Below are 12290 nucleotides of genomic sequence, written 5' to 3'. Positions count from 1 at the left end.
CACATCATGTATCACACGTCATGTATCACACATCATGTATCACACATCATGTATCACACATCATGTATCACACATCATGTATCACACGTCATGTATCACACATCATGTATCACACATCATGTATCACACATCATGTATCACACATCATGTATCAAACATCATGTATCAAACATCATGTATCACACATCATGTATCACACGTCATGTATCACACATCATGTATCACACGTCATGTATCACACATCATGTATCACACATCATGTATCACACGTCATGTATCACACATCATGTATCACACATCATGTATCACACGTCATGTATCACACATCATGTATCAAACATCATGTATCACACATCATGTATCACACATCATGTATCACACATCATGTATCACACATCATGTATCACACATCATGTATCAAACATCATGTATCACACATCATGTATCATACATCATGTATCACAAATCATGTATCACACATCATGTATCACACATCATGTATCACACATCATGTATCACACGTCATGTATCACACATCATGTATCACACATCATGTATCACACATCATGTATCACACATCATGTATCACACGTCATGTATCACACATCATGTATCACACATCATGTATCAAACATCATGTATCACACATCATGTATCACACATCATGTATCACACATCATGTATCAAACATCATGTATCACACATCATGTATCACACATCATGTATCACACGTCATGTATCACACATCATGTATCACACGTCATGTATCACACATCATGTATCACACATCATGTATCACACATCATGTATCACACGTCATGTATCACACATCATGTATCACACATCATGTATCACACATCATGTATCACACATCATGTATCAAACATCATGTATCAAACATCATGTATCACACATCATGTATCACACGTCATGTATCACACGTCATGTATCACACATCATGTATCACACGTCATGTATCACACATCATGTATCACACATCATGTATCACACATCATGTATCACACATCATGTATCACACGTCATGTATCACACATCATGTATCACACATCATGTATCACACGTCATGTATCACACATCATGGATCACACATCATGTATCACACGTCATGTATCACACATCATGTATCACACATCATGTATCACACGTCATGTATCACACATCATGTATCACACATCATGTATCACACATCATGTATCACACGTCATGTATCACACATCATGTATCACACATCATGTATCAAACATCATGTATCACACATCATGTATCACACATCATGTATCACACATCATGTATCAAACATCATGTATCACACATCATGTATCACACATCATGTATCACACGTCATGTATCACACATCATGTATCACACGTCATGTATCACACATCATGTATCACACATCATGTATCACACATCATGTATCACACATCATGTATCACACGTCATGTATCACACATCATGTATCACACATCATGTATCACACATCATGTATCACACATCATGTATCAAACATCATGTATCAAACATCATGTATCACACATCATGTATCACACGTCATGTATCACACATCATGTATCACACGTCATGTATCACACATCATGTATCACACATCATGTATCACACATCATGTATCACACATCATGTATCAAACATCATGTATCACACATCATGTATCACACATCATGTATCACACATCATGTATCACACATCATGTATCACACATCATGTATCAAACATCATGTATCACACATCATATATCACACATCATGTATCACACATCATATATCATGTATGACCACATGGTGGCGATAGAGTGCAGTGGGCGAACTGCAGATGGGAACTACTTCAACATGAGAGGAATAAACATCAAACATGTTGTGGACTCAATTGATGACTTGTTTATTGCTGCAGACAAGCTGGCAGGTATGACAACAACAGGTATGTCACACCTGAGAGACATGGCACACACCAACAACAGGTATGTCACACCTGAGAGACATGGCACACACCAACAACAGGTATGTCACACCTGAGAGACATGGCACACACCAACAACAGGTATGTCACACCTGAGAGACATGGCACACACCAACAACAGGTATGTCACACCTGAGAGACATGGCACACACCAACAACAGGTATGTCACACCTGAGAGACATGGCACACACCAACAACAGGTATGTCACACCTGAGAGACATGGCACACACCAACAACAGGTATGTCACACCTGAGAGACATGGCACACACCAACAACAGGTATGTCACACCTGAGAGACATGGCACACACCAACAACAGGTATGTCACACCTGAGAGACATGGCACACACCAACAACAGGTATGTCACACCTGAGAGACATGGCACACACCAACAACAGGTATGTCACACCTGAGAGACATGGCACACACCAACAACAGGTATGTCACACCTGAGAGACATGGCACACACCAACAACAGGTGTGTCACACCTGAGAGACATGGCACACACCAACAACAGGTATGTCACACCTGAGAGACATGGCACACACCAACAACAGGTATGTCACACCTGAGAGACATGGCACACACCAACAACAGGTATGTCACACCTGAGAGACATGGCACACACCAACAACAGGTATGTCACACCTGAGAGACATGGCACACACCAACAACAGGTATGTCACACCTGAGAGACATGGCACACACCAACAACAGGTATGTCACACCTGAGAGACATGGCACACACCAACAACAGGTATGTCACACGTGAGAGACGTGGCACACACCAACAACAGGTATGTCACACCTGAGAGACGTGGCACACACCAACAACAGGTATGTCACACCTGAGAGACCTGGCACACACCAACAACAGGTATGTCACACCTGAGAGACGTGGCACACACCAACAACAGGTATGTCACACCTGAGAGACATGGCACACACCAACAACAGGTATGTCACACCTGAGAGACATGGCACACACCAACAACAGGTATGTCACACCTGAGAGACGTGGCACACACCAACAACAGGTATGTCACACCTGAGAGATGTGGCACACACCAACAACAGGTATGTCACACCTGAGAGACGTGGCACACACCAACAACAGGTATGTCACACCTGAGAGACATGGCACACACCAACAACAGGTATGTCACACCTGAGAGACATGGCACACACCAACAACAGGTATGTCACACCTGAGAGACGTGGCACACACCAACAACATGTATGTCACACCTGAGAGACATGGCACACACCAACAACATGTATGTCACACCTGAGAGACATGGCACACACCAACAACAGGTATGTCACACCTGAGAGACATGGCACACACCAACTACTCAACAACAGGTATGTAACATTGGTATATTGATCCAGATCAGGAAGTAGTAGAACCCAAAATGCTCAATGGTTAAGGCTGCTGCCTCTCACACGGTACTACTGGGTTCAAATCCACAAGATCTTGTTTTTTGTTTCATCTCTATCATTGTTAAATGATTGCATTTGTATATTAGTGAAAATCCTGTCTTGCTGGAACCCAGGATACCTCAATGGTCAACACTGTGATCTTCAAATATGGGGGTACTGGGTTTGAATCCCAATTGGTTTGATATGTAACTTCAGTTCAAAATTGAGCTCCACCTCAATCGTAGTTTACTGGGACAGATGTCACGATTCCATTAATGAAGGAGCCAGACTACACTTCCAACAAGACTCAGGGTAGCTCAATGGTTAAGACTGCTGCCTCTCATGCAGAACTACTGGGTTCAAATCCATTTGTAGGAAGAGCTAGTTTTTTGTTTTGCCTTGATCATAGTTCACTGATTACATTTGTATATGAGTGAAAAACAATACTTAGTGGGACCTGTGATAGCTCAATGGTTAACACTGCTGCCTCACACGCAGTACTACTGGGTTCAAATCCACATCTGGGAAGTTCTTGTTCTTTGTTTTGCCTGATCATAGTTCACTGATAACATTTGTATATGAGCGAGAACCAATCTTTGTTGGGACCCAGGATAGCTCAATGGTCAACACTGTGGGCTCCTAATACAGGAGTAGTGAGTTCAAATCCCATACATGGAGTCAGTAATTTGGCAGTATGGCGTCAAGACGACATACATTGTGGGCTGCTTCTTCTCCCCCACACAGACTAATGTTATGTGCTACTTCTTTGACTAACATATAGTTGAAAAATTAAGTCAACACTAAAGCTAATAATAATCCAAAATAAAATGTCAAATAGTCAATGATGACACCTCAGGGGTTACCTGTGTGTGTGTGTGTGTGTGTGTGTGTGTGTGAGAATGAGTGCGCGTGTGTGTGTGTGTAGGAGTGTGTGCGAGTGAGTGTAACTCCTGAGGTGGGTGGGAATAGGATAAATAAAGAGCGTTGACCAATGAGCTCTCCTGGGTACAAATAAAATAAAATAGGTTAATTGTAATTGGATAAAAAAAAAGTAAATTAAATTATTATTTTAACATTACATGAGAGAAATGACACAGTTACAATATTTGTCAACTTGCAGCCTCCAGCTGATCTTTTAAATTTCACATCGACCCAAGCAGGAGTCGAACCCCACACTCTTCAACCTGAGTCAACAGTCTTAACCACTGGGCTATCCTGGGTCTAGATGAGACAATTTTTTTTCGTACACAAATGTAATCGAGGACTGTGGCCCAGTAAAGTTTGATGAGGTAGAACAAAATACACTCAACCTGAGTGGGATTTGAACCCAGTATTTTTCATTCCGAGTCAGATGTCTTAACCCCTGGTCTATCCTGGGTCTTGTGAAGATAAGATTGTGTTCTATACACAAATGTAATCGAGGACTCCTGGCTCAGTAAAGTATGACAAGCTTAAACAAAATTTTGTCAACATGAGTGGGATTCGAACCCAGTACCTGTCATTCAGAGTCAGCAGTCTTAACCACTGGGCTATCCTGGGTCTTGATGCGATATTTTTTTTCATACACAAATGTAATCGAGGACTAATGGCCCAGTAAAGTTTGATGAGGTAGAACAAAATACACTCAACCTGAGTGGGATTTGAACCCAGTACTTTTCATTCCGAGTCAGATGTCTTAACCCCTGGTCTATCCTGGGTCTTGTGAAGAGAAGATTGTGTTCTATACACAAATGTAATCGAGGACTCCTGGCTCAGTAAAGTATGACAAGCTTAAACAAAATTTGGTCAACATGAGTGGGATTCGAACCCAGTACCTGTCATTCAGAGTCAGCGGTCTTATCCACTGCGCTATCCTGGGTCTTGATGAGATATTTTTTTTTTCATACACAAATGTAATCGAGGACTGATGGCCCAGTAAAGTTTGATGAGGTAGAACAAAATGCAGTCAACCTGAGTGGGACTTGAACCCAGTACTTTTCATTCCGAGTCAGATGTCTTAACACCTGGTCTATCCTGGGTCTCGTGAAGAGGAGATTGTGTTCTATACACAAATGTAATCGAGGACTCCTGGCTCAGTAAAGTATGACAAGCTTAAACTAAATTTTGTCAACATGAGTGGGATTCGAACCCAGTACCTGTCATTCAGAGTCAGCAGTCTTAAAGACTGGGCTATCCCTGGTCCTGTGAAGAGAGGATTTCTTTCCATACACAAATGTTATCTACGACCCCTGACTCACTGGAGTAAGATGAGGTGGAAAAAATACTGCTGACCGGAGTGGGGTTTGAACTCTGTACAGTTTGTTCTCATGCAACAGTCTTAACCACTGGGCTACTTTCAGTCTTGTAAAGGTAGGATTTTAGTCCATACACAAATGTAATCGACGACTCCCGGCCTTAGTAAAGTATGATGAGGTAAAAAAAAAAATACTATCAACCAGAGTGAGGTTTGAACTCGGTACTTTTCATTCAAAGTCAGCAGACTCAACCCCTAGTCTACCCTGGGTCTTGTGACAATAAGATTGTGTTCCATACATACATGTAATCGAGGACTCCTGGCTCTGTAAAGTATAATGAGGTTGGGAATGGGTGAAAAAAATAGAAGATTAATATAAAATAAAATATACTAAAAAAAAAATGGTTTAAACCTGGGCCCTGGAGAAGGGGTCCAGACTGAGGCCAAGGGAAAAAACAACAACTCATAGCCATAGTACACATCCCTCTCACATGTGTGTAAGAGGTAAACATCAAAGAAGACAAAGGACATGAAAGACATTAAAGCAGCGGATACAAGCAGACACTTCTACATCCAGCTATGAATAACAACTAAAAGAAACATAGACACTGTGGTGGTCTCTGCGCTGTTCCACACCATCGTCCACTGGGGTGGAGGGAGCGTGGCCACAGCAAAAATGTGCTTGCTCATCTGTTGCTTAATCTCGTATCTTGAGAACATTTTGAGCTTCTCATATCTGTCTCATTTTGTGATCAATTGCTTCTCCTTTATTGCTCCTAAGGGACCCTTAGGAGCAATAAAGAAGCTAAAAAGAGACAAGACGTCACTGAGACAAAGGAGGTTGATTTGAGACAACCCTTTGAGCAATATTTGAGAAGTGGGATACACTGACGAGAGCTCCATTGTTCTCAATCATGTCTCATTTATTTGGAAGGATGATCAAAAGAGAAAGAAATGAGATGTGTGAGCAATAAAAGAGATCTTATGTATGTCTTTTTCATGTCTTGATTATTTCTCTTCAATTTATTATCATATCTCAAATTTGAGAATCATGAGAACAAATTGAGAGTGCAATTTAAATATTCATCTGACTTCATTAGAAATAGCACTAAACAAATACTCAAATATTGAAAGGTGTATCACTTTATTTTAAAATATAATTTAAAAATAGATGAAATAACAAAATGTAAATGTAGTAAATTAGTACATACATCATGTACATATTGTCATTTACAATACTTAAGACAACATAGAAAACAATATACAGAAAAGAAAACAAATACAAAAATAAATGAATTTGACCTGAAGTACTCACTTTGTTATTGTGAAAAAGTCAGGTGTAGTTTTTTGAACTCCTTGTTGAGCAAAGCAGGTACCTTAGTTCAAAAAACACTTGACTTCATCTCAGTAAGAAGGTGAGTAAATGACAACATTTCCATTTTTGAAATATTCCAAGCAAAAACTGAAATACATTTATAAAATTGTAACCGTGCTGTCTGGAACTGGTCTACATACCAAAAAATAATCACACATTGAAAAGCAGGGATTCTTAACATTTTTAACCTTGGGGCACGACCAACTTTTCCACCACAGAGGGGTCTCAGAATGTTCCACTACAGAGGGGTCTGGGGCCAAATGAAATATAAACACTGAATGAGTCCTTCTACACTAAAGTGGATTACAAGCGAGTACCATTGCGGCCCATATGGACGGACCACAGCTAAGAAACAGATATTTATTGGCGGCTTCCAAGGGGTACTCGCAGCCAAACAGTGGGCCCCAGCCCTAGGATTAAGAAACACTGTTGTAAACAATAGAACAGCCTCCTGCCATAACAATAGAACATTTGCTACACAAATGATCATTGAAACATGTTGAAATTGGTTACAAAAGCTACTAATATACCTGATTATGTAAGCAGTAACGTACTGCGTCATTTTTGGGGGGATTTGGAAACAACTTTGAACTGTAAAAGGATATTAGCCGCTAGCTTGTTAGTGAGGTTGCATCACTGCCAAATTTGCTTGGCACAGCACAGCTCAATATGCATTATCACAGTATAACCTGGTACTAAAAGCTACATCATAGGGCCATTTTTGACAACATATACTGCGCAAACCTAGACCAAAATATTGAACATCCTACCAAAGAATGAACTTGACAGGTACAAGGGCCTACTTCAAACCCTCTCTGGCCTGACTTTTGTTTACCAAAGCTTTCTTGAGCTTGACCTCCTCAATATCGTCCCAATCAGGAAGGGTACTGCATCTCAGGACATACGCTGCAAGGCAAGAACATAATCATCAGCCATTCGTCATTTTGCCACATCAGTTTCTACAGCTATCAATCAATCAATGTTTATTTATATAGCCCCAAATCACCAATGTCTCAAAGGACTGCACAAATCATTACGACTACAACATCCTCGGAAGAACCCACAAAAGGGCAAGGAAAACTCACACCCAGTGGGCAGGGAGAATTCACATCCAGTGGGACGCCAGTGACAATGCTGACTAGGAGAAACCTTGGAGAGGACCGAAAGCAATGGATGTGGAGCGGGTCTAACATGATACTGTGAAAGTTCAATCCATAGTGGCTCCAACACAGCCGCGAGAGTTCAGTTCAAGCGGATCCAAGACAGCAGCCAGAGTCCCGTCCACAGGAAACCATCTCAAGCGGATCAGCAGCGTGGAGATGTCCCCAAGCGATACAGGTGAGCGGTCCATCCTGGGTCTCGACTCTGGACAGCCAGTACTTCATCCATGGTCATCGGACCGGACCCCCTGTGGAGGGGGGGACATAGGAGAAAGAAAAGAAGCGGCAGATCAACTGGTCTAAAAAGGAGGTCTATTTAAAGGCTAGAGTATACAGATGAGTTTTAAGGTGAGACTTAAATGCTTCTACTGTATCAAATCTATGCAATGCAATAACAATAATAATGCAAATCAAATGTAATGCTTTTTAATGCCATTTTGTTGCTACTTCAAAAAATGTAATGCATTTAGTTGTTTTTTTTACATCATCAAAAGCTTCCAATGATCTGTATACACACAGTTGCAAGCATTAGACAAGTAAATGAGTTGAAAAGTTGACATGAACTGTTACTATCTAGTGTATTAGAATTGGATTACAAAGCTGTTTCATTGGAGAATGTATTTTTATTGATTTATTTTTGTGGAGTAGCATCTGGTGTTTTGACTGTGTGCGTGGCCGTAGACAATCGCTCATTAAAAGGTTCGACTATCCAAAATATTAAAGGAGAACTGCACTTAAAGCCTCTAAACAAACATCCCATTCTGCATCAGATGATCAATATAATATACCCATTAGCCATTTATTTAGTTGTGTCTGTTTGAAACATGCTGTAAGTATATATATATATATATATATATATTCTCTGAAATGATGACTTATAACAGCCACAAAGCATTTTTAATCAGGATACAATTTGTTTTCAAATAGTTCAAAGGTTTTATGGAAAAATAAATGAACATCATACTAGGATTGCAAATGATGCATGTGTTTGGAAATGGATGATGGATTTAAACATTTGAGAAAAATACAGAATAATATTGGTAAAAATGCATTTGAAAAAAGCTATAGCAATGAAACATATTGCATTTCTTGTATTTACACCCTCTCTGTTGTTTCAAATGTTTACAGTAAACAGCAAGTATGTATCAAGTGTCCGGCAGCTGAAGGAACTTGTATTCATTTATTGAAATAGTTGTGGTCTGCTGTGAAAATGGCCTCTTTTGTCCATCCTAGGCTAGCGTAGATCACTTGAGGGAATTGCGTCACAACAGTTGCTAATGTTAGGCAAGTTAGCTCATATGTGTTGAAGTGGAGATGATTGAAATAAACGACTCCGTGTCGGCTCAGCTTCTCCATTATCCTGACATGGTGTCACAGTTAAGGACTACACGCCTACAGTGACCAAAGAATGGAAAAGTTGATGTTTCATTTTGCGTGATTGAAGCAGTGCTTTTGTCGTGTTCCCACCTTACAATACCTCTTGTATGCAGTTCAAAAAAGAAACGACTGTAACCTTCTTAAGTTCATTTTCCTTTACCGTTTGACATATTGACTGTCCGCCATGTCCTACAATCCTATTCCCTTTTTTAAATGCCTCATTTAATGCTTTTTTATTGCCCTTTAAAGCCTTCATTTACGCAAAACCATTAATACACACAAGCACACTTCAAGTTGATGGACATCAGACTATATTGCTCATCATAACGCTAGTTTGGAGTGGATAACAAATTGTAATGATGTAACATTCAGTTATGCTTCCAGTCTGCTGTAATCGAAAAGGGATCAACATTTCTCATATTGAACTTCTATTTCATTATTGTGACCCAATTTTGGCCTGAAAACACCCTCTGTTTGGGAAAACTTACTAAGGATTCCTTCCACTTTTTTCCGGTTTGTTTCCAGGGCGTCAAAAAGGGACAGCATTTTGACAGGTAGAAAAAAGAGGTCCAAACATTTGGGCTCTGCAGCATGTCTCATGGCAGCAAGGCGGAACAATGATATGAATACGCCGCTCTCAGGAAAGAGCTCTTGCTGGCCCGATTGTTGAGGAGGGCCGTCGCTGTATTTGTCTCCAACCAAGTCGCAGAGAGTTTGAAGTACTCTGACTTGGACCGGATCTGAAAGGGAAAAAAGAGCACAAACAATAGCAGAAGGAGAAAATGTGTTCAAAGTTGAAGTCAACAAAACAATGACATCATGAATGCTACTTACCTATTTTCAAGAGGACTTCTTCAATTCCTTCTTTTTCTGCCCACATTTTTTCCATCACATGGCGTCCATGATTTTTCTGCCTGTGGTTGATAACAGATAGTGTCCTCAATAGATGGGTTGCCTGCATCTCTCCTGTCTGGTGCCAGGAAAGCTGCCTTTTTATTCTCAGGTGGATTCAGGTAGCAAGCTATTGTGTACGCCGGGTGAAGGACCATAGGTGTGGACATTTGGTGATGGGCCAGCGGTGTGGGGATGGGAGGGGTGTACAGCCTCCATAGAGTGATCAAACTTGGCTGCTGAGGCCATTGGTTGATGGGCAGGATGCATGGTCTTCGTAGGGAAATGGACCTTTGATGTGGAGACCATATGGCAGGGGTGTCCAAACTTTTTCCACTGAAAAATCAAAGCCATTTTCATATTTTTGATTTGAAAAACCAATACAATATATGTATCAAAAATATACATTTAGGCCTCCACTCAGTTAGGGTTTTGGTCAAAAAAATATATTAAAAATGTGTCATTATTCAGTATTATTAGTATTGTTTTCAGTATTATTCATGTTTTAAATCTCTAGATCAACATTAGGGAAAAAATGGAAAAAACAGAAAATATGCAATATTTTCATCCAATAACTTTTTGAGGTGGAATATTTGAGATGATATAATAATTGAAGCCTTCATTTTGGATTTTGATTCATTATTATTTTTGGAGCAATGACACTTCAAAACAAATCACACTAAAATAATTGGGGATTGAAAAGTGTCCTACTCATTAAAGTGTTAAAAAATAAATCATACATTTTTTTACTGTTTACTGTCGATGCATCAGTGTTGTCGGGTCTCCCACTAATTATCATTCAGAATAGCCAGGATTTGAGATATTGCACAGGCAGCCCATGCATACTGTGCCCTCTGGGCAACAGTAGCAATGAAATGCCCAGTCACCTGGGAGTCTGGCCGCATAGTCGTTATAGCTGTTCAACCAACCTTTTTAAGTTACGGTTGGGTAGTTAACATGGGCGCCGATTGCATCGAACCTTGATAGCAGTTCAGCAAACCATTTTAAGTTACAGTTTTAACAAGTACCAAAGGTTGAAACCGTGAGTCAGGATGGTGTGTGGAAAAGCTAAATGCCCTTGTCAGTCTCCCTGATAGTAAAATTGTGAAAGCAGACTTTTTGATGAATGCTCTATTAAAATGTGACATTCAATATTGGTTTTACCACCGACCGGTGATTTTGATATGCTGCCCAGACAGTTAAGTAGACCGTCAATGTTCTATTAATAGCAAAACCCTTGGACTCTGAAAGTTGTAACATGTTGAAAAGAGTAGTCGCTGCAAAGAAGGCTTTGTAGAAGCAAGAATTTGGGAAAATCCTGGACTTTCCAAAATGGTGTAATAGGTTAAAAAATGTGGAAACATTGTATTGTTGTACCTTTATTTGTAGTTATTCTCCTTTTTTATTAAACATTTAAAAGTAAATGAGGCCATTCCTGAAGGAATTGTGTACGAATGCTCCAATGCTGGGAGACTGACACAGGCATTTTGCTTTTACACACACCATTCTGACCCACGGTTTCAACACTTGGTACTTCTTAAAACCGTAACTTAAAAGGGTTGGCTAAACAGCTACTAAGGTACGAGGCAATTGGCACCCATGTTAACTACCCAACCGTAACTTGAAAAGGTTGGTAGAACAGCTATAAGGACTACGCAGCCAGTCTGCGGCCGGGCAGACCTTCGCTGCTGTTGCCCGGAGGGCACAGCATGCATGGGCTGCCCGGCCGCCGGGCAGACCTTCGCTGCTGTTGCCCGGAGGGCACAGCATGCATGGGCTGCCCGGCCGCCGGGCTCCTTGTGTTTTCTTTCTACTTACTAAATATATCATTTC

The 12290-nt window shown here is 40.5% G+C and overlaps 1 long non-coding RNA gene across 2 annotated transcripts in view; it reads right to left on the bottom strand.

Annotated features, from left to right (window-relative positions):
- Positions 1-9506: 9506 nt before the first annotated feature.
- The window catches only part of LOC133545162 (uncharacterized), a 31036-nt gene continuing 28252 nt past the window's right edge, over positions 9507-12290 (bottom strand). Inside the window, exons 5-6 of one of the 2 annotated variants that reach the window (XR_009804741.1) lie at positions 10401-10793; positions 9507-10306 (exon numbers count right to left, since the gene is read on the bottom strand). This is a non-coding gene — a long non-coding RNA (uncharacterized LOC133545162). Of the gene's footprint in view, positions 10794-12290 lie in introns of both variants that reach the window. The other variant, XR_009804740.1, reaches the window with a different exon arrangement.

This window comes from Nerophis ophidion, linkage group LG28 (genome assembly GCF_033978795.1).
Source record: "Nerophis ophidion isolate RoL-2023_Sa linkage group LG28, RoL_Noph_v1.0, whole genome shotgun sequence".
Classification (NCBI taxonomy): Eukaryota; Metazoa; Chordata; class Actinopteri; order Syngnathiformes; family Syngnathidae; genus Nerophis; species Nerophis ophidion.
This window is presented reverse-complemented; position numbering and strand designations above follow the sequence as displayed.